Genomic DNA, 23,607 nt, shown 5'->3' with positions numbered 1-23,607 from the left:
CCTCAGACGTGGGCGCGGGGACGCAGGGCTCTGGCCACGCCGGACGGCTCCTCTGGTCGCTGGACTATCCTACCTGGCCAGGAGAGGAAGGTAGAGGGCACACCCACTCCTCTCCCGAACTCCTGGAAGGAGGGACCGCTCCTACACATCCTGCACGAGGGAAGAGCTCAAGAAATACTTGTGGGAGAAAGGACGGAAGGAAAGAGAAAGGGAGGGAGCGGAGGAAGGAACCCACCCACCATCTCTGCACTAGACCAAAAAGAGACCAAAACACGCCTGGAATCGAGGGCGGGGTGGATGCGATACGGGTGCACGTGTGAGTCAGAGAAGAGAAATTCGAGGGGAACCATCCCTGGGGGCTGGAGCCGGCTGAGACTCATCCTGGAGAAGGTGGACCACTTCTTAAGGCGGGGGACAAAGGCTCGCAGCTGGAAGGCAGGGCGGCTCTGAGGGAAAGGGCAGAAGAAGCAGGACTGGAGGAGGAGCACTTTAATGCCAGAAGGGATGCTGGGTAAACATCACCCCCCCCATCTGTGTCCAGAGGCAACTCAGCAACGTCCATGGTGAGTTCTGAAATCAATTTGTAATAAAATTCAAATTATCCTTTTAGAAAATATGGACAACAAAGAGTCGCCGAATTATTCCACTATGTTATTTTTCAGGTGAACTGTCCACGTAAAATGATTAATTCCCCCGATCAACGAACAAGCCCTGAGACACTGCCCGGTCTCCTTTCCTGCCTCGATGCAGTGATGCCTATGCTACATGTGAAGTTCCCCAGACTTGCTAACATCCTCTCCATAGCAGCTTCCAGCTGATGTGCTGGGGTGCAGCAGTGCACTGAGGTACCCCACTGCCCGACCCAGGGCCGTCGTGGGGGGCCTGGGTCAACAGGCCTCGGCCACTCGCCCCACCTCCAGCAGCCTGGCCTGCTCAAGACAGTGCACCGTGGAGTGGAAACACAAGGCGTGACTTTCTACGATGCTCGCTGCAAGAGCGAGCCCTTGTGAGCTCCCCAAGCACAGCTCCCACTGCTTTTCGGTGACACCGTTTGGAAACTAGTACATCACAGCATGCCTATGTGGTACACGGAACATACATAGAAAGCTAGTGGCTTATTAAAGACAAAGTGAAAGTACAAATGTGAGGCACAGAGCAATTTCCTCCCAGACCCAGAATAAGAAACTTCAACGTGAGCTAATTTATAAGAACAGAGATTAAGCATCAGAATGTACAGTGAGCGTACTGGCCCCAACCAAAGCCCCCCTTCTGGGAAGGACTGACTTTATCCATAGCGCCTTCCTGTCACTGCAAGAAGTTCCACACCCAGTGCAGACAAAGGAAAAGAGACATGGGGGTGGGGTGCTGTCATGAGAACCCAAGGGATTTCCACAAGTCCCAGAGCCCCAGTGAAGGGCGGGGCAGGGCATTTGCTCCTACTTTGTGGCCACAGAGCATCTGTTAAGGCCTTCTTATCCTTGAGGAATTTCCTTCTTGTTTCTAAGGAATTTCCTTCATGTTTCTGAGGAATTCCCCCTCTCTGTGACTCTTGCCCTCCAGGACAGAAGCCAGGCAGAGGACTGAGGTGGCGCACAGCAGATGCACCCCAGACGCATGAAGACACACTGTTGCGTGGGCCCAGGGTCCGGGTGTTGCGTGCACCATCCCACACAGGGTCTACAGGGGGCAGTGCCCAGTGGGGCTTGAGCAGTTTCTATCTACAGTAACCTCCAAGCCTGACTCCCCGGCCTGCCCCCAGCTCCATCCCATACTGTGAGGGCCCTGAGTGTGCATACAGGCAGACATCCTCCCGTCTGGCCCTGGCCACTCTGCAGACCAGGGAGGCCCTCAGGCAGTGGAGTCCCCAGTGGACAACCAAGGAAAGAGGGTTGCACACGCCCTGGAATCCAAGTTCAGGTTATCTGGGCAGGGAATTCCAGGGCTCTTGGGCCCCTGGACCATCCTCTTGGCCCTACAGACTCCTAGCCATGCCGAGGCCAGCAGCCGGCTCTGAGAAACCGAACAGAACCCTCCAAAGTACAGGGCCTGGGTGGGATCTCTCCTGCCAGGTCTAAGGGAAGTTTCTGGAGAAACCCAAGGAGAGACATGACAACACTAGGGGGCCCCATCCTCTTCCAGGGACCTTAAGTAGCACAGCCCTGCCTCCTAAATATAAAAGGAAACCCTAACGGTACTGTCCACGTTTCCACCTCATGCCTACTCACTCTCCACACTGAGCGCCGCGTAAAGACACGGGCGGCAGTATTTACTACAACTTCTCATCCCAAACATTAGTCAACGTGGCCTCCATGTATATCGGACATCATGGGAAAATATTCAGAGAGTGACGCTCCAACTAATTCACCTATAACTAAGAAGGGACAGTGGATGAGCCCTTGGGGAAAGCAAGGACTGTAAGGCAGGTTCTTCAGCTCATGAAATGTCACCACGCACATGTTCTACTGAAAATCAGTGGGGTTTCCCTGGTGGCGCAGTGGTTGAGAGTCCGCCTGCCGATGCAGGGGACACGGGTTCGTGCCTCGGTCCGGGAAGATCCCACATGCCGCGGAGCGGCTGGGCCCGTGAGCCATGGCCGCTGAGCCTGCGCGTCCGGAGCCTGTGCTCCGCAACGGGAGAGGCCACAACAGTGAGAGGCCCACGTACCGCAAAAAAAAAAAAAAGAAAATCAGTGGAAACATGCGCAGGGAATGGATGATGGTATTAAAATGAAGCTCATAATTATGATGTTCACCTGTTACAAGCATTCAACCACCTATAAAACAGTCGATATTATTCAGACCAAAAATGTCAGTTTTCGGAACTTATAAAGCCAGGGAACTACACGATGGTGGGAAATACTTTAGAATTCTGTGTTTACACAAGTCCTTGTTTTTTTAAACTAGAGCCACAAATTTCCCCCAAGGAAGCTGCAGACGGCCAGGGAACTCAGAACCCGTCTTCCAGGGGTAAGGATTCTTCCTGAAGCTTTTCTAGGGGGAGTTATCATTTTTATATTAGAGGATACAGGGCTATGTCATGAAGAGGAAAGTAAAGTCTCCAAGAGATAAAACATGAGGCAAAGAACTATCCCTTAAGGTGATACTGTGCAGTGCTGGGTTGAGCATCTACTCTTCACTTCCCAAGAGGAGCATTTTGGAGGTAAACTCGGAGAGGCGCTATCCTACGTAAGCACCGCGGTCATCTCTATTCCGTCCCAACCATGAGAAACAGAAGCACTGGGGTCCCACAGACTCACACCCACCAGGCCAGACACACAGAGCAGCCAGCCCCAAGGATGCCCCAAGGATGGAGGGGGCCCCAGGACGGCTCCATACGGGGAATGAGAACATGAGTGTGACCACCCGGGGGTCGCCACGGTGTGCCCCCGACATGACATGATGACTGTTCCCATTCTGCAGAGATGAACAACACACAGACATCCTAAACCCTGACTATGTGGTCGGCATGGCTGTCACGGATCTTCCCCCGAGAAAAAGCTTTCCACAACTCTGAGCATACAAAACCACTCCTACCACAGAGGTAAAAGGAACACTTATCCTCTCAGAAAATCCAAAAAACCCTGAAATGTTGGTGATCTTCCTCTCAGGGGACAGGTCCAAAAGCCTAGCTCACAGAACTATTTGACTTATCTACCCAAACGGGGCAAGGAAAGTTGTTTTTTTTTTTTTTTTATCATAAGGGTATCATGTACAGGACATGAAGATAAAGTAAAAATAGCCACAGAGGTTTCCAGTGTTACTAGGAAATCTAAGTTATTCAGCTCTTACACTGCTCAAAGCCACCAGATTGGTGGTGTCATGTGGGTTTTAAGGGCAAAGGGGAAAATAAGGCACAGGGCTACAGACAGGAGTAGGCTTGACCGCTAGGCTGGAGTTTGGCAAGGTCTCCACTTTGCCCTCCTTGGGCTCCTGGACAAGAGAAACCAGACCCGGTGATGGAAGTGACTCTGGTCTCCATCCCTGGTGACCTTTTAAGCACACTGCCTTGTCCCTTCCAGAATCTCATCCTGAAGCATAGCCCCAACCCAGACACTTGCCAAAGGCTCCGAACTGAGTCCGGCCACACAGGACTTGCAAAAAGTCAACTGTGAGAGACAGAATGGCCCGAGCACTGCCTTCTGGTCGGCTGAGAACAGTCCCGCTTCTCAGAGTGGCGACTACAGGTGAGTCTCAGAGGACCAGACAGTCTCTACAAGAATCTTCCAGTGTTTTCACTCCTGTGGGTTTTTTTAATTGAAGTAAAACATGCATATGATGAAACACACAACAAACCTTAAGTTCCATAAACTGGAACTTCCATAAACAGTTCCATAAACTGTGCCAACTGTATATACAAGGAGCACCTCCACTGGGATATAGACTGTTTCCATCCCCCCTAAAGTTCCGGGGTACCTCTGAGCACTCACCCACCCCACCCCCCACCCCCCCGCTGCATGCAGCCCTCATCGGTCTGATTTCTGTCACCTCCTCTGCGACCCTCTGACAGTTCACGCGCATGCCCCCCCCCCGGCCAGCTCACACCTGCTACTATGAGTGCCCTGCTATTTCAGGGTGCACACCTGCGTTGGCGCTTTCATCGCTTACCACCTAGTGATGCAGTGAAAGCAGTGGTTCTCCATGGGGCCAGCATTTCCCCTGAGGGAGTTTTGGAAACTGTGGGGAAGGGGACCCTTTGGGTAGCCATTTAGTGGTGGAGACAATGGATGCTACACATCGGGAACAGCCCTACCCAGCAAAGACCTGTCCCTCATCCCCCTTGACTTCCAGGGTCCTGCAGACATTCATGGCGACAGAAGCATTGTTTACCACTTTGGGAGCCTAGCACCCCACTCCATGCTCCACTTAGGTAAAATATATTTTGTTGGCACAGTTTCATCCCCCTGAATTTTCCGGGGGATGCAACCACTGTGATAACAGAGGGAGGACTGGCCTTTGACCACCACTTAGACCTTGATGAGGAGTCAGTCCTCATCACGGGCAGCGCCTCATGTCCTCACACTCGGTCTGCATAAAGCACCGCTGACCTCACAAGTCCTGGTGTGGCTCTGCCCAAGCATTCACACACCAGAATATACCATTTTAACCCAAATTACTTATTCTTTACATCTACTATTATATTGATTATTTGGAAATTATGTTGTAGGTAAGTTTTATTATATCATTTTGGAATTGTAAAAGGGTGTTTACCATATTCGCATTCAAAGGGGGTATTGGGTTTCGAATGAGGTGAGAAGCACTGGTCTAAAGTGACAGAATATGGTATTTGTTTTTCTCCTTCTGACTTACTTCACTCTGTATGACACACTCCAGGTCCATCCACCTCACTATAAATAACTCAGTTTCGTTTCTTTTTATGGCTGAGTAATATTCCATTGTATATATGTGCCACATCTTTATCCATTCATCCGATGATGGACACTTAGGTATGCTAACGCATATATATGGAATCTAAGGGGAAAAAAAAGGTCATGAAGAACCTAGGGGTAAGACAGGAATAAAGACACAGACCTACTAGAGAATGGACTTGAGGATATGGGGAGGGGGAAGGGTAAGCTGGGACAAAGTGAGAGAGTGGCATGGACATATATACACTACCAAACGTAAGGTAGATAGATAGTGGGAAGCAGCCACATAGCACAGGGAGATCAGCTCGGTGCTTTGTGACCAACTGGAGGGGTGGGATAGGGAGGGTGGGAGGGAGGGAGACGCAAGAGGGAGGAGATATGGGGATATACGTATGCCTATAGCCGATTCACTTTGTTATACAGCAGAAACTAACCAATATTGTAAAGCAATTATACTCCAATCAAGATGTTAAAAATATATATAAAAACATAAAGTGACAGCACCTAACTCTTAATTTGACTCTTGGTCAGGAGCCATTGGCTGTATTTTCAGGGATCCATGAGTCCTCTGGTTTGGGGTGCAAGAGATGCAGAGCCCGGCACGCCAAGATGCTCCTCCATCCCCATCGACGGCACCCTGAGTCCCGGTGAAATGCACCCAACTGCACTTTTAGTGGGGGTCGCTTAAGAGATGCCCTGAAACTCACTCTTTGTACCTCTTAAATGGGGACCTTCAGGAGAGAGTTCCCTCTTCTCTCTACCAGGAATGCTTTTGCATCCCCTGAGGACTTCCTTTTCATCTCGAAGACACGGGCAGCTGTGCTCTGCCAGGTGTCCCCTCTCCCACTGCCTGCAGGGAAGTGTGTGGTCGCTGTCGGCCTTGGCTACTCATTAGAACCACCCTGGGGGCTTTAGAAACACCAGGGCCCGGGCGCACCCCGAGATGCTCGTTCGTTTGCTCTGCCGTCCGGTCCAGCAGCAGTCGGAGGGCCCCGGGGGGTGCAAGGAGCCAGCAGGGACGGGCACTGTGCTTTCCTCCACCCCTGCAGCCCCGCTTGGGTCACCTTACAAGACACACAACTACTATGTATAAAAGAGTTAAACAACAAGGACAGGGAACAATATTCAATATCTTGTAATAACCCATCATGGGAAATAATATGAAAAAGAATATCTATATATATGAATAACGGAATCACTTTGCTATACACCTGAATTACTGTAAGTCAACTCTACTTCAATAAAAACAAGCACATAGTTCATCAGGCTTTACCTTTTATACATTTCTAGACTCCTCTTTGTCTCCATTCTTGTTTTACTTTCTTCCCATTGTTAACCCATAGCATCTTACAAATCCTTTCCAGAACAGGTAGGAATGAAAAAATTCTCTCTGTTACTCTGCTGCAGGCATAAAAGAGGGGAAAGCGCCGTATCCAAAGGTATGCCGGCGACCCGCAGCCTCGAGGAGGCCAGCCTCTTCCCACACTTAGGGAGATCACTCTACAGGCTCCTGCATGCCACGGCCAGGAGGCTGCAGCAGCGCTGCCTGGGGCCCCGGCAGGCAACGGGGCGGGTGGGTGCAGAGAGGGAGCAAAGCTGCTGACGGTGCAGACCCTGTCGGCCCACCTGACAATCTCCAAGGGAGGAAGACGCAAGCAGGTGCTTGCTTGACAGCAGCAGATGGGGAGCCTCACGGGGCAGAGCCCCTGACGACTTCTGTCCTTCAAAGCGGCAAGTTCACATTGAGTCTATCACGTACCATAACAATAATAACCTCTGCGCTTCCCTACCCGCTATGCTATGGTAAGCTTCACTGCAATTGTCCAGCTTTGCCACTTTGATCAATGACATGTTCTCTCCACAACCTCTCTACCTACTTCCAGGTGGACACACCTCCCACCGATGCATCCCAGTCACAGGCTCTCCATCTGTCCCGGTCCAAGGCCACGGCCGAGCCAGAGTATCACCAGTAATGTCCTGCCTGAGGGCAGTCCGTTTCCCCCCACTTTGTCCAAGGGGGCAAATTTCCAAGAACCTCATTACACAGAGAGACCTCCAATGTCCTGTGACTTCACCCAGAGGACTCCCATCCATTAGAGGACAGGAATTTGCATCTATCTTGTTCACTGCTCTATCATCAGTACATGGAACAGTCCCCGGCACACAGCAGACATCCAATAAACATTTGTTAAGTGAATCTAAAATTAAATAGTGTTTCACCAACAGTGAAGGAATTACTCAAGATGCTACGTGTTTCAGAACCATAAAAGAAAGCCCACAAAGGGCCCCGCAGAGCCTATTAGAAACGGGGAGGGTTTCTCCTGCCTCTGCCAAGTTCACGTGAGAATTCAGGTCAAGTATCCTTTCTGGAACCGCAGGGAGGATGTTCAGGTGCCCGAGATGCTCCACACAGCAAAATGGCACCCAGCCAAACAAGTCACAATAAATCAGGGCTCCCACACCCCTTCTCCATCAAATCCCATCCCAAAGGCCCCACGTTTTTGTCTAGCACAAAACTTAAGGTAGGATACGAATACAGAATATTAAATGAAATACTAAATAGGATATACTAGATAAGAAACTAAAAGGAGTCCAGAGAGAAAAAGATGCCTGTAGCTGCATAGCAGATTGGGTGGGGAAATGGTAGCCACCTTCCCCAGCACCACCCGTAGTTCTCCTCATTTTCTTAACGGTCCCAGAGTCCCATTTTGCACATCTGCCTTCCAGAAGCCCTGGAAAGCAGGACGACTGGGAACTATCCTGCCATAAAGTAGAAGCCATACGGTGTGGAGTCCAGAGGCCTCTGTCTCCTTCTGGATGCCAGCCCTCCAACAAGTTAACCACCCTGTTTAAGCTTCTGCTTCCTCTGCTGGAGCAGGAGGGTGATAACTGCATGTCTCTCACAAGACTGCTGGGAGGATAAAAGAGCAGTAAGTGTAAAGGGGCTTCGAGGAGGCTCGTGTCAAAAGCACAAACCCGGAGGCTCCTAGCAGAGAGCGGACCTGCAGGCCCCAGATGTGCTGGTTTCTGCTTCAGGCAGAGCAGCCAAGCCCCCTGGGGGCTGCAGCCGGGTGCCCCCCCAGTTCTATCCTCTGGGTCAGGCGAGGCCACACTGGATTCCCAGCCACTGGCTAGATGTGAGCTCAGAAATGAGATCTCCCTATTCACCAGTTAGACCCCAATTCTACCTATTTCCACATCTGTGTTTTAAGTAAATCTAAAAGAACTGTACAGTGTTTGACCACACTGAATGGATGTGACCCCCGAGCATGGCAGAAGAAAGTGGTGCAGTTTAGTAGATTCTGGAGTCCCGCAGACCTCGACTGGAATCATTATTCTGTGGCACTATATTCCTCCAAGCCCCGGGTTCTTCCTATTTAAAAAGTGGAGTGTTGACACCTAGAATTCAGGTTTGTGTCAGGAACTTTACATATGTATATATACATATAATAGTTCCAGACACATGCAGATGTTCAAATGTACCTAAACACATACAAAGACATCTAATGTAACTACTTTTTAATTGAATAAATGTGAAATATTAAAACAATTACTAACCTAATTTTAAACCTTCTATTTTGGGCACCTTATAAATAATACATATGGACAAAATGGACAAAGTGCTAATCTATGTAGTGTCAAATAACTATTCCATGCCATGCTGCTTTCAGGATTGGTCCATATCTTTTTAAAGCTCCCTTCCTATGTAATAATGTACCTTTTCAAACTTGTCTTTACATTAGAAAATTACTTAGGGTGTTGGTAACACAAATCAAATACAAAATACTTTCAAATAAAAAGATTTGAAGTAAAAAAAGTGTAAAGGGCCTTATAAACTGTAAAGTGCTGGACATGCCTGCTGTGAATGAGTGTCTTCCTGGTGTCCATAGCTACACCACCCAGCATCATCCTTCATCTGAAGGGGCTACAAATTACCCTTCCCCACTGTGTTTAGGGAATTCTACCTTATCTTCTCGAGAAGACAACACTTTTGACCCTAAACCCCAAAGAGGGCCACTCCCAAATCAGCTGAATTTGGCCCGATTAAAACGCCTGGAAGCAATTTACAGACACACCCTAGAACAACCCTCCAGAAAGATTGCCAAGTTCCCCAAAGACAGATTTGAACAACTTTTACTCCCGCTTCACACAGGAATAAAAACAACCCCCACCCGGGCTTCCCTGGTGGCGCAGGAAGATCCCACATGCCGCGGAGCAGCTGGGCCCGTGAGCCATGGCCACTGAGCCTGCGCGTCCGGAGCCAGTGCTCCGCAACGGGAGAGGCCGCAGCGGTGAGAGCCCCGCGTACTGCAAAAAAAAAAAAAAAAAGAAAGAAAAAACAAAACCACCCCCCCCAAAAAAAATAAACCCACAAATCAAACTACCATCACCTTCTTACACAACAAACTGACAACCAAGAGTAACAGAAAGGACGCTTTCTGCGCTCTGCACAGGGAAAGGGGACTCCGCGAAGGTGCCAAAGCCACAGTGGCCACCCCCACACCCAAACCCTACCCGCCTGAATTCCGGCCCCGCGCCCCAGCGTCCTCCTACCTGGGCGCCCCGCGGGCGGCAAGCGGAGAGGCTGGCCGGGCGGGGGCGCCCTGGGAGCCGGGCGGGAATCACATCCCCGCGCTCGGGGCCGGGCTGTGCGCCCCCACCCGACTCCGCCCTCTCGCCGGGGAAGCGCAGGCGCGGCTCGGGCTCCGCGGGGGCGGGGACGGCTCCCACCCTGCCCCACTCAGGAGACGGGGAGACCGCCAGCCACTTACGGTGCCGTCTCCCCCGCCCTGGGCATCCCCGCGGGGGACCCCGGACGGCTGCCGCGCGCTCCCCCCGGACTGAGATGGAGCGACTCACCGAGACCTCGCCAGTCGGTTGCGCCTCTCCACGGCGGGGTCCCTGGGCACGACTTCTAACGGAGCTTCCGACCCGCCGGGCTCCCAGGCTCCAGCGACACTCACACTTCTGTCCCCGAGCCTGACCGGCGGCCAGCCTCCGGAGCTTTGTGAACTTGGACGAGTCGGAACTTGTGCGAACCTCCGTTTCCTCTTCTGCGAAAAGGGATCCTAACAGCACCTACCTCGTGCAGCGGTTGGGGCTATTAAAGGATTTAATGCTGTAAACCTGGGCCAGGCGCGGAGTTGATACTACACGAATCACCTGCTACTTTTATTGTTACAGTTAAGCGCCTGAATGGACAAGCAGCAGTGCAAGTGGTACAGTCTTGATACCAGACTTCTTGGCCAGACCTCGTGTGCTTTTAAGCTTAAAACCTACTTACCCCACCGGTTCGTTTTGAACTCAGAGGAATGCAATGAATGGGTCACACCTAGACCTCTGGGGGGGGGGGGAGGATGCTGGGGTCCTGGCAGCGCGCGCTTGGCTCCAAGCGGCCCTTCCCCTTCCAATCCGTGCCTCCAGCAAGTGACTGGACCCCAGCTTGTTTTGAAAGCCACCTAGGCAATCCTTCCAGGAGACACTGAGTAAATCATGATTGTTTCCTTCCTAATAGAACACACCACCCCTTCCTGTATCCCTTCCAGCTGGGCAGGCACTCCTTTCCCTAACCCATCCCTTGATATCCACATCAGAAACTCAAGAATTGAGATAACCTGGGCCTCAGCTGCCCCAGATAATTCTGCGATGGAAAAAAAGCATAAACGATACAGCAGCAACAGCGCCTCTGCCCTAATGCTGCCTGTGACCTAGAATGATAACATTTTCTCACTTTTTATTTTAGCTGGTTCTAGAGCATGTATGGTTCCTCTTTCTCAGAGGAACTGGCTCACATCTGGGGCTGGTGACATAGTATTATGAGAACTCATCACATGTCCCATCTCTTAGTTTATTCCTGTTTAGGTGGCTGTTCTCTAAACCTGGCCCACATGTTAGAATCACTGAGGGCATCTGGACCACCCAACGCTCAGATCAGTCCCATCAGAAACTCTGTAACTGAGGCCCAAACCTCAGGGTTTTTAAACCTCCCAGATGATTCCAACGTGCACGCAGGATTGTGAACAAATGTGCATCCAAGCTCCTACAGTGATGCCCTCCCTCTGTATCCTCTACCTGAAAATACTTCAGTGAGTGTGTCCAAGTGTCAGTGAATAAAACTAACACAGTTCGACACCGCAGAACTATCCCACAAGCGATAAACTGTCTTACTATTTATACAATGAAGATTTTTGAATAGTTCACAAGTAGAAAGAAAAATTGATTTGTGCAATAATGTAGAAGTAAAAAATTATACTTTCCTTGTATTTTTCTTTTATGTTCTTGATGCTTCCCACCTACCCCCACCCCAGCTGTTCCACTAGACACCGGGGCCCCTAAACCCAGGTGGGACCCTCAAACACCCCCCGTTATAGGGATGGGATCTGAAGACCTGACCTTCTCACCTATAGCCACTGCTCTACTGGGACCATGAATTCATCTCCTCCATCACAAAGCGATGCTGACCACCTTCCCTGCATTCTCCTCCCTCTGTTTCCTTTCCTAGGTAACAGGTGTGTCCACCTGCCTCACTCCACCCTGGGTTGGAGGCTTCACGAGGTGGAGACTGTCACCCTACATCACTCTCTGCTCTGGTCTCAGCACCGCACAAATGCTCTGGATGCAGGCGTGTGCTTCAGTTCAGAGACCACCTCATGAAAATGATGACAGGTGTGTTTGACAAAACCGCACGAGTAACAGAAATAACACCCAGAGCCTCAGGACCCCTCCTGGAGTGTGTGTCCCTCACTACCCTCCCACCTCTGAAACTTAACCTTTGGGAGACCTGACTGTCTACCACCCTGGGCCACCTTCCTTAAGAGAGACCATATCCCTGAGGATTTTCAGCCTCTCCCCGACCTGTCAAGCTGCTCAGATCACATGACCCTCTTTGGAGGAATATCTAATAATGCACACGAAATAGCACCCCACTGACCAGTACAGCATGCTCTGGTGATCTGAAACACAAGACATTCCCCATGGCCTATGAGGCATGACGCTTTGAAGGATTGTCCATTATAAACATTCACACTAGGCTTGACAGCTTTAAAGAGGGAGCATTTGTGTGCTTGTTTCCTTGAATCCCCAAAGCCAAAGTGTTGGAGAACTCTGAGCCTTGAGTTTATATTATAAACCATCGAGTTCAGAAGGATATACGGTCATGTCAAGAATGAAAGATTTTTCCCACCCAAAGAAGCAGAGTTAACCAGCAGGTGAGAAGGAAAGCAGAGGGGAGACGCCTGATGTTTACTGACCCTGGAAGGTCGCTGAGAGGGGGTCCAGCACCCCCATTCTCCACCACCACCAAACAAGAGACACCCTAGCCTCCTCCCAAGAGAAGAGACTGAGGGGACCCTGGAAGAGAGAGGCATCCCTGGGCTCCCCTTGGCGTAGCCCTGGACACCACCCATGTCATGGCAAAGTCTGGGGTCCAGCATGGCCTGTTCCGAGGGGCAGCCCGACAGCAGAACTGCCCGAACCCAGGGCCGGGCTGCCTCACTAAGTCCAGTGTATCCTTGAGTGTTCAGAGTCCCAGACCCTCCAAGGGGGCTTCAGTCGGACTGAGATGAGCCATTGCAGTTGGGGACCAGCAGGGCAAGCAGGATCTCAGCTGAGGGCTGTAAGTCCAGAGGATTGACCAGCAGGCAGAAGCCCTACCAGATGCCAGGACGAGCCTCAAGCAGTCCATACCTCCATCTCCACCACCCCTGAAGAACCCCAATTACTGTCCAGAGAAAAAAAGCCACTTGAAGAGGGAAAATTCTGAATAGAGTGTGCTGTTTCCCCAAAGAGATGGAGCCTTGACCCAGCAGAGGCTAAACAACTCTGCATTGGCAAGATTTTCTTCTGGCCTCAGATGGAAATGAGGATTCATGAGCTAAGTTGACTTCAGCTGTGGAAATTTTTTTTTTAATTACATTCGCGCCTCCGTGACTCTGGCTACGCCTATTTTTTGTTATTTATGGAACTGCCAGTAACTGATCACAGAACCACAGCGTTCCCTGAGATAGATTTAAAAACCACTGTCCTAGATGGACTTCCTTCTATGGCCTAGTTTTTTGCTCTTTTCACACATTTTCCATCCACTGAGCTCCAAATAATCACTTTTTAAACCTATGTCTCTTTCCATGTGATACTTCGCAGTTTTAATCGGCTGAAGGCTCCCGTTCTCTATGCAGTCTTGTGTGGGCTTCTGTGACCATCTTTCTGCTCAAGTTCCTCTGATTTTGTAAGACCTTTACCAATCAGACAGCCACGTGTGCACTAGAGAGGAGAGCTGGGGAGAAAGTATAAAATATCAGAAGACTTCCACAGACAATAAACTATTTCTTAACCTCCTTTATGAAGAAGAGATAGACATTTTGCCCTGCCAACCCTTAGTTCCAATTGCAGCTTTCACCTTGTTCAATGAAGGCAAATGACCACAGAGGCTCCTTGTACCTGGTTTTTCCCATGTTAACACAGAAAGTGCACAGCAAGTTCCAGAGGCCGATAGACTTAGTAACTTCCAAGAACTGTTAGTAACCTAACAGAACCAGACTGGCAGGCCTTCTCTTTTATACCAGCTGTCTTTGATTTGATGGTTGCTTCAAAACATAATACTGAAAGCACCAATGACCAAATCATCCATCACCATCCAAAAGGCAGCCATTACCAGCTTCCCACATCATCCAAGCAGGACCAATTGAAACCTTTGTGCTTAGTCATATGCAAGCTATGTAACAAAAGTACTGCTTTCCTTAAACACAGTTTTAAGTCTAACAGTCTTTCCTGGTAATTCTACATGGTCCCACCACCACTGGTGCCCTGCAAGTTTCTGTAATTCATCCCTAAATTTTGTCACTTTCCCTTTTCCCCAAGCACCTTCCAAAATCCATATTTTCATGTTGCAGCCTCTCAACTCTTTGATACTTCCTGAATATAACTGCCAATTTAATTTCTCTAAGTGGTTTCCTTTTAATATGATCACTATAATAGTACATTAAAGATGGCTGCAAATTCTTCATTCCTCCTCTAATTAAGGGGCGAAGTCAGATTCCCTCCCCTTGAATCTGGCCCCCCCCAAATCAGTGACTTAACCAACACCAACCAATAGGATAAGGTGGAATTGAAATTTCTGGGACTTCTGAGGCAAGATCATCAAAAACCTTTCAGCTTCTTTCTGGGTCTCTTGGAGCACTCATTCCTGGTGCCCAAAGCTACCTGGTAAGAAGTATTACTCTCCCGAGACAGCCACACTATTAGAAACACTAAGGCTCATAAAGACCACATGGATGCACCCCAGTCCACAGCCCCAGCTGACAGCCAGAACCCACCCCAGCCATGGGAGCGCCATCTTGGATGTTAAGCCAGTAACCCTAGTCAGCTGCTTTCTGACTACATCCACAGGAAAGGCCCCAAAGGAGAACCACCCAGCTGAGTCCCATCAACCCACAGAACCATGAGAGATAATAACACACTGTTGTTTAAGTCACTGAGTTTGTAGCACAATAACAGACAGGCAAAGCAATGACCACACTCAGGAATGTGTTATGATTCCCCATGGCCCATCCTGCACCATGTAGAGTCAGCCCAGCATGCAAAGTCTCTATGAATTAAAATGACGCCTATCTCCCTTCTCCAGCATCACCTCTGAACACTACCCAATTAGAGAGTTCCTTAAGATTACGACTGTCTCACCAGCAAATAAAGGAAAAATGAGAGTTATGAGATAGTCCAATAGGTTTAGCTTTACATATACTATTTTGAGTAAAAGAAGTAACCATGGGGCTTCCCTGGTGGCACAGTGGTTGAGATGAGAGTCCGCCTGCTGATGCAGGGGATGCGGGTTCGTGCCCGGTCCGGGAGGATCCCACATGCCGCGGAGTGGCTGGACCCGTGAGCCATGGCCGCTGAGCCTGCACGTCCGGAGCCTGTGCTCCGCAACGGGAGAGGCCCGCATACCACAAAAAAAAAAAAAAAAAAAAAAAATCCAGTTGCCCAGATGTACTAGCCACATTTCAGGAGCTCAGTAGCCACACATCATTAGTGGCTGCCATATTGAACAGCACGGTCATAGAATGTTCCCATCTCTGCAAAATATTCCATTGGACATTGCTGCTCTAAAGCCTAGACAATTCAGGACCTCTGGAATAGGGGGTCCTTCTCTGGCCAGCTGCTTTTCATCCAAAATAGACAATCTGCTCATTTTAAATCTATACCTGAGCAAGAAACCTCTTCATACCTCCGTCTTTCCTCTCAACCAACCAGGTCATCATTTAGACTGCCTTTCATGGCTCAGCCCAACCCCACCTCTTCACCCCTTCCCTCTATAGTTCATGTTCTCAGTTTGTATACTGCTATAACTACTTGACATTCGTCAATATAATGCTTTGCCTATAATCATTTCCAATCTACATTTTTTTATTTCTCTAGTAAATATAAGTATTTTTAAAGTTCTCTAGTAAATATAAGATTTTATATTTACTAGAGAAATAAAAACTACAAAACCATGTATTTTGTGAGGGAGGAAGGGAATCCCTCCACTCCCTGTCCCAAAACACTCATATCAACCATAGCAATACCCTGAACGTCAGAAGTAGTCAACAGACCAGCTAAGGAGGAGGGTGTACAGGAGTTTTTATAGCAAGTATCACCCCATACTTCTACTGCCCCGCAATGAATTCTAGCAGAGGCAGCACTGTAGTCCCTAGTCACAGGACCATAAAATCAGCAGCAGAACATTGATTACCTTTCAATTTAAAATAAAAAGGCCAAAGATTTTAAATACAAGTATGCTAGCAAATGAAATTGAAAAATCTTACCACACTCTATATTTTTCTCATTCCTTTCTGTTATCCTCTAAGAAATAATCATCACTTACAGTGATTGCTTTGACATATTAACCATGTGTTTATCAAGTAACTTGGTGTTGCCCAACTCAACCTGGCCATGGGAATAGTGACACAGAGAAACAGTCTCAGAGAGAAGGTGCCCACCTAGAATCCAGGCTTTCCTAAGAGCAGGAAGAAGGGGTCCCAGTGCATGCTGTTTTGAATGCAGAGGAAAGCCCTAAGTTTCCTGGGATGAGAGTTTTCTTTCCCTATGCTGCTTCATGAAAAGGAAAGCATCTCAGGAATGAATTGGTGATGGGTGAAAAAGGATTAAGTGCTTTTTTCTGCTTTCCCTGTTCCATGTATAGAAGAAGTGAGCTAGGTACCTGAAAGACCCGGTAAAAGCCAGTAATTTGGGAAAGATCTTGAAAAAGTCTCTGCAGAGAGAGCAGCATAAGCCAGGGAGGGCAGGGAGCAGAGACAGCAGACAAGAGCAGTGCCTCGCCCACCGTGGGCTCAAGGGAAGGACAGTCTCCCATGGCTACCACCTCACATGCAGATCTTGTAAGTCTTTTGTCTATTTTATCTCTAAGTTTTCATACTGTTGATCCTACTGTAAAGGGTATTGCTTTTAAATTACAATCCTGGATCTTCATCGCTAGTGTATGGAAATACAACTGATATTGTACATTGATCTTGTGGCCCACAAAACTCACTTATTAGTTCTAGTAGCTTTTTAAAATAGATTCCATAGACTTTTCTATATAGACCACCATCATATCTGCAAATATAGTTTTACTTCTTCTTTTCCAATCTGGATGCCTTTTATTTCTTTTACTTGACTTTTTAGATCCTTTAGTACAATGCTGAATAGAAACGAGAAAAGTGGATACTCTTGCCTTGTTCCTGATCTTAGGGGAAAGCTTTCAGTATTCTACCATCAGGTATGATGTTAACTACAGATCTTTCATAGATGCTCTTTATCAGGTTGAGGAAGTATACTTGTATTCCTTATTTTTGGATAATTTTTATCAGGAATAGACATTGGACTTTGTTAAATGCTTTTTATGCATCTGTTGAGATGATATATGGTTTTTCTTTTTTAGTTTTATTAATATGGTGAATTACATTTCTTGATTTTCCGATACTAAGCCAACCTTGCATTCCTGGGATAAAGCCTGCTTGGCCATGACGTGTTAGCCTTTTTATACATTGTTGAATTAGATTTTATTTTGTTTAAAACTTTTATGTCTGTGTTCATGAGGAATATTGATCTATAGCTCTCTTTTCCTGTGCTGGTATTTTTTTTAAGATGTTTTTATTTTTATTTTTTAACATCTTTATTGGAGTATAATTGCTTTACAATGTTGTGTTAGTTTCTGCTGTATAACAAAGTGAATCAGCTATACATATACATATATCCCCATATCCCCTCCCTCTTGAGTCTCCCTCCCACCCTCCCTATCCCACCCCTCTAGGTGGTCACAAAGCACCGAGCTGATCTCCCTGTGCCATGCAGCTGCTTCCCACTAGCTATCTATTTTACATTTGGTACTGTATATATGTCCATGCCACTCTCTCACTTCGGTTTTGATTCCAAAGTAATACTAGCTTCTTAGAGTTGGGACGAACTTGTGAGTTGGGAAATATTTACTCCCCTTCAATTTTTTGGAAGAGTTTATGCAGAACTGATATTATTTCTTCCTAATGTGTTTGGTAGAATTTACCATGGAAATTATTTAAACCTCAAGTTTTCTATGTGGAAAGATTTCTAACTGCAAATTCAATTTCTTTAATAGATAGAGGGCTATTCAAGTTATCTCTTGCTTCTTGAGTGAGGTTGGTAGTTTATGTCATTCAAAGAATTTGTCCGGGCTTCCCTGGTGGCGCAGTGGTTGGGAGTCTGCCTGCCGATGCAGGGGACATGGGTTCGGGCCCCGGTCCGGGAGGATCCCGCGTGCCGCGGAGCGGCTGGGCCCGTGAGCCATGGCCGCTGGGCCTGCACGTCCGGAGCCTGTGCTCCGCGGCGGGAGAGGCCGCAACAGTGGGAGGCCCGTGTAACGCAAAAAAGCAAAAAAAAAAAAAAAACAAAACAAAAAAAGAATTTGTCCATTTCATCTAAGTGTCAATAATTTTTGTATAATTTTGTTCCTAATATTTTGTTATCATTTTAATATTTTTACTGTAGTGCAGTGATATCACCTAATTCCTGCTATTGATATTTCTGTCTTCTATCTTTTATTCTTAATCATTCTGGCTAGAGGTTCATCAGTTTTACTGATCTCAAAGAATTAGCTTTTAGTGTCATTGATTTTCTCTATTGTATTTCTGTTTTCTACTTAATTGCTTTCTGCTTTGATCTTTATTATTTCTTATCTTCTGCTCTCTTTGGGTGTAATGTTTCTTTTTCTAATTCTTGAAAGTGGAGGCTGAAGTTATTGATTTGACACTTCTCTTTTTTTTTTTTTTTTTTTGCGGTACACGGGCCTCTCACTGTTGTGGCCTCTCCCGTTATGGAGCACAGGCTCCGGACGCGCAGGCTCAGCGGCCATGGCTCACGGGCCCAGCCGCTCCATGGCATGTGGGACCTTCCCGGACCGGGGCACGAACCCATGTCCCCTGTGTCGGCAGGCGGATTCTCAATCACTGAGCCACCAGGGAAACCCTCTGCTTTTTTAAATAGACATTTTGTGATGAAAATTTCTCTTTATGATACATTTCCATTTCTCCCTGCCTGGCCTTTGTGCTATTTTTGTCACTCATTTTGCTTTTACATATGTTATAAACCTTGCACTGTACTATTATTATTTTGTTTAAACAGTCAATTTTCTTTTAAAGAAGTTTAAGTAATAATTCCATTGCCATTTCTCATGGTCTTTATTCCTCTGAATAGATCCATATCTGTATCTATCATCATTTTCCTTCTGCCTAAAGGATTTCCTTTAATGTTTCTGTAGTTCAGATCTTCTGGTGATGAATTCAGCCTTTTATGTTCGAAACAGTTTAACTTTGTTTTTGAAAGATATTTTCAGTGTGTATAGAATTCTACGTTGACAGGGCTTTGGGTTCTTCTTTCCTTTCAGTACTTTATAAATAAGGCTCCAACGTCTGCTAGTCGGCATTGTTTCTGTAAGAAATCTGCCACTTTGTCGTCCTCATTCCTCTGCAGGTGTGTTTATTCTCTGGCTATTTTAAGATTTTATTCTTTATCACTGGCTTTAAGCAATTTGGTTACGATGAAACTTGATATTTTTCTTTGTGTTTGTTGGGGTTCTTGGGTCTATGGGTTTATCATTTTCATCTAATTTGGAAACATTCCGGTCATTAATTTCAAATATTTCTTCTGTTACTCCCTTCCTTTGGGGGACTTCAGTTACATGTGTATTTGGCTGCTTAAAATTGTTCCAAGTTCACTGATGCTCTGTTCTTTTGTTTGTTTGTTTCCCCTCTGTTTCATTTTGATAGCTTCTATTGCTGTGTCTTTAAATGTATTCATCTATCCTCTTCAGTGTCTAACCTGCAATTAATCTCATCCAATATATTTTCGTCTCAGCCATGGTAGCTTTCATCTCTAGAAGTTAGAGGTGGGTCTTTCTTTCTCATATCTTCCATTCCACTACTTACTTCTTCGAACATATGGAATACAGTTATAACAAACTTTAAGGTCCTCGTCTTCTAATTCTAATACCTGTGTTAGTTCTTAGCTGGTTTTGATTGACTGAGCTCTGTCCTCATTATTTTCCTACTTCTTTGTATACCTGATTTTTTTTTTATTGGATGCCAAACATTCTGGATTTTGACTTGTTGGATGCTGGGTATTTTTGTGTTCTGGGATGCATTTGAAATGTTTGATGATTTGGGGTGCTGCTTTGTGCCTCGTTAGGCAGGGGCACAGCAGCATTGGGTCTAGGGTTCATCTTGCCCCACTGCTGAAGCATGATCCTTCTTAGTCCTCTACCAAATGCCTGCAGATTAGGTTTTCCAGCCTGGCTGGTAGGAATAGAAATCATTCCTGGCCTTCTGCACCATCTAATCCTTTCAGGCTGGTACTTTTTCTGGCCTCAGGTAATTTCCTCACATACGTGTGCATATTGGTACTCTGCTGACTCTTTTTTTTTTTTTAAACAGAGTCAACAGGATTATTTATTTTCAGAGCAGAGAAGAAGAGAGTCTTAAAGGTTTGCATGTTTGTTTATAATTACAAGTTTACATTGCTCCAACAGAGCAGCTGCATTGCTATGTTCTAATTCTTAGCCATTAATTCCTACAAAAATAAACCTAAGCTTTTACAGTAACTTAATCCATACAGAACTAAAACCCTTACGCCTACTTAAAGGGATTTAGTTACCAAGGTGCTTATGCTCACCACGATGCCCTGTCAGAGGGACATGCTTCTACTGAAGGTCTGATCCCTTTGTTCATGCAACAAATTTATATTCCCCACCCTCCCTCCACCCACCAGTAAAACAAAAACACAGAACTGTTTACAATTGAGAGGAAATAAGCTCTCGGTCAACCAACCTTGCAAAAAAAAAAGACTGGCTCATTTCCAAGTGGATGAGACACCGAACAGTATTCGGCCAGAGTCCACTGCTGACTAGCCTGGGTCAGGGACTGGCAGGGAGGGGGCAGGAGGGAGAGGGATGCTGCAGAAGAGCCTGTCCTGGGTGCTCACCCCCAGCCCGGATTCCTATGGAAGCCACACTCCAAGTGACAGCTCCCAGCTCCCTCCCGTTCAGGGCCCCATCCTATACCTCCAGCACCCCTGACCCCACCAGCCCTCTGCCAGCCCTCTACCTTGACGTCACCGCTTGGGATGTCAGGGTCGTCTGGTTTGCTTCTACAACATGATCTGTGGGACACCCCACTTTCCATGCCCTACACCCCCCCCATATCCCCATGCTGGCCACGCCTGGCTCCTAGGCCCCCACCTGTGGCAGTGAGTGCCAGGCCAGCAGCACCAGCGGCCAGTTGGATTACAGAGATGCGCTTTGCTGCTGCATTTACCAAATGGGATTTGGTTCCACGTTAAAATTCAAAACTGTCCAGAAAAGGTCACAAAGCAAGGATCACGCTTTTGCTCTAGAAAGCTTTCTGCAAAATACCAAAACCTTAGAATCAGGCTGTGCACAACTAAAATGGAAAAATAGGCCAAGATACCTCAAAGAGGTTTCCCATATACACGTCCCCCCAAAAAAGTGGTTCTAACTCAGACCATGTCCAAGTTCAGTTCAGTCCAAAACATAAGCAGTAGCATGAGAATTTTCCAAACTCAGTAAACGAAATGACCCATGTCTCCCGCAGTAAGTGCAGCGTTTCCCAACGTCCTCGTAGACACAGTCTGGCGTCTGTGCTGCTTCAGCCAGAGCCTTCAGCTGCCTCCTTACACCCTGCCAGTCCCAGCTCTGTGGGAAGTCGTGTTACGACGGGTTGCACCTCTGCCCCTGTCTCCTCGAAATCCACCCCGGAAACTACGGCCACGAAGAAATCTTCCGACACCCCGAAGGTCTCCGTGTTGAGATTCCTCTCTTCAGCCCACGTCGTCCGCCTGGAACGGGTCTTGAGTTCAGAGGAAATGTTGTCAAATAAGGACTTGGATTTGTCATCGTAGCAGTTGGGCCCCAGATGGTCCTCCTCAGCAGGGGCCTCGTCACTCTGGGTCACCACCGCCAGGTCCTTCTCCTCCCCTTTCTCAGCTTTGTCGTCTTTAAAATTCAGTTTCTTCTTAAATTCTTTGTCCAGCTCCTCTCGGTTGAACTGGGCATTTGCACTCTCAAAATCAAAGTCGCCTTCAAACTTGATTGTGTTTTCCTTGACGGTAGTTGGACGGCTTTGCCCTCTACAGCGATTCCTTGTTCGTCTGTCCCCTGATGGCCTCCCCTGAGGTCTTCTGTTCTCGTCATTCACCTGCCCTTGAGTCTGCCCAGCTGCTGGCTGAGCTACATCGCTGGTAGCCTTGCTGCTTGGCGGGGCTAAGTGCCCGTTGAGCTGCATCCCCATGGTGCCCTTGCCAGCTAACAGCTTTTTGGTGTTCAAGTTATCAAGAGAACCAGTCTGGACAGCCTGCTCCACCGTGCGGCTCTTACTGACTGAGACAGCCGGAAAGCCGGTTCCTAAAGCCAAGGAAGCGGCATACTGATGGCTGAGCAGGGAGCTGGCGGCCAGTTGGCTGTAGGGCGGCATCCCTCGGAAGGGGCTGGAAGGCACGTGTGGCTGGAAGGAGGAGGCCGAGCCCCAGCCCAGGGAAGATTGAACAATAGCAGGTCCTGAGGGAGCGCATGCTGAGCTTTCGGAGGTTCACACTCGGTAACATCTTTGATGCCACTTCCCCGGAAGATGATGTACTCATAAACTTCCTCTCTAGGGGGGGCAGGCCTATCTGTGGGACGGTCTCCAGTACCAAAGGACCTCACTTTGGCGAGCGCCACCGTACAGCTGTCCGTGTCGATGGTGTAGAGAATGCCCTCGTAGCAGATCTGCGCCTTGGAGATGAGGCTGATCTTGCTGCCCAACTACGGGGTGCCCAAGGGCCTGCGCGGGGACCAGAGAGCGAGCAACGGTGCGCGGTCCTCTGCTGATTCTTAATGGGGGCCCTCTGCAGATCTGAAGTTCTCTCTTGTTCCAGCTCCCTCTCCTCTGGCACCCTTTCTGTGAACTGTAGCCGCCTTGGTCTCTCTCAACTCTCAGCTCCATCTTACCCATTCAGGAAGTTGGCTGAACTCTGCCTGGATCCCCCTTCCCCAGGGAAATTGGCTGGACACCCTCCCATGGCCTGAAAGTTCTCTCAGTTGGTGACCAAGAGCATTCATAAGGTCCACCTCATTTGTTTTCCTCTCAGGGATCACTGTCCTTCACTGGCTGATGTCCAGTATTTGAAAACCTCTGGTTTCATGTATTTTATATAGTGCTTTTCGTTGTTGTCTCTGGTGAGAAAGTAAATCCAGGCCCAGTGACTCAGTCTTGGCTGGCAGCAGAATTCTGCTGCATAGTTTCTGAAGTTCACAGATATTACCCTCAGCCATGAACATGCCACAAATTCTTTACACATCTCAAAAAAATTTTTGGTTGGAAACATTTTTGAAATATTTATAAAACATAAGCCAGAATTAATAAATGTCAGCCAAGACCAAGAATTTTGTGGAAGGAAGTAGATTGTGAATGATGTCAAGCAAAACACAGCCTGGCAACTGTCAGGTTCTAGAGGCACAAAGACCAGTCGGGAGGCACCAGAAAAACTCCCCAGGTTGTGAAGCAAGGAAGGAGGGTAGGAAGGGAAGAGAAGAGGAAAGGAGAGAGGGAAGGAGGGAGAGAAGGAGGGAGACCTCTGAATCCACTATCTCCAGGCTTGCCAAACCCAAGAATGCTGAAGAAAGAATTATTATCAATCATGATCACTTGAATACAGGCATCAGGAGGGAGGCGTTGAGAAGAAAT

The 23,607-nt window shown here is 47.8% G+C and overlaps 1 protein-coding gene and 1 pseudogene across 11 annotated transcripts in view; both read right to left on the bottom strand.

Annotated features, from left to right (window-relative positions):
- IL1R1 (interleukin 1 receptor type 1) overlaps window positions 1-23,607 on the bottom strand; it is a 99,134-nt gene that overhangs the window by 36,371 nt on the left and 39,156 nt on the right. The window contains exon 1 of one of the 10 annotated variants that reach the window (XM_081254243.1): window positions 10,226-10,408. The exons of 8 other annotated variants lie outside the window; for them this stretch is intronic. The gene's annotated coding sequence lies outside the window, so the exon portion shown is untranslated. Of the gene's footprint in view, window positions 1-9,919; window positions 10,202-10,225; window positions 10,409-23,607 lie in introns of those variants that run through there. One more of the 10 variants, XM_081254241.1, reaches the window with a different exon arrangement.
- LOC308627827 (protein LSM14 homolog B-like) lies at window positions 17,650-22,527 on the bottom strand (annotated as a pseudogene). The gene is made up of 2 exons (XR_014017914.1): window positions 18,829-22,527; window positions 17,650-18,080 (listed from the first exon to the last, which is right to left on the bottom strand). The product of XR_014017914.1 is annotated as a protein LSM14 homolog B-like (transcript).

This window comes from Mesoplodon bidens, assembly GCF_964165515.1.
Source record: "Mesoplodon bidens genome assembly, chromosome: 14".
NCBI lineage: Eukaryota > Metazoa > Chordata > Mammalia > Artiodactyla > Ziphiidae > Mesoplodon > Mesoplodon bidens.
This window is presented reverse-complemented; position numbering and strand designations above follow the sequence as displayed.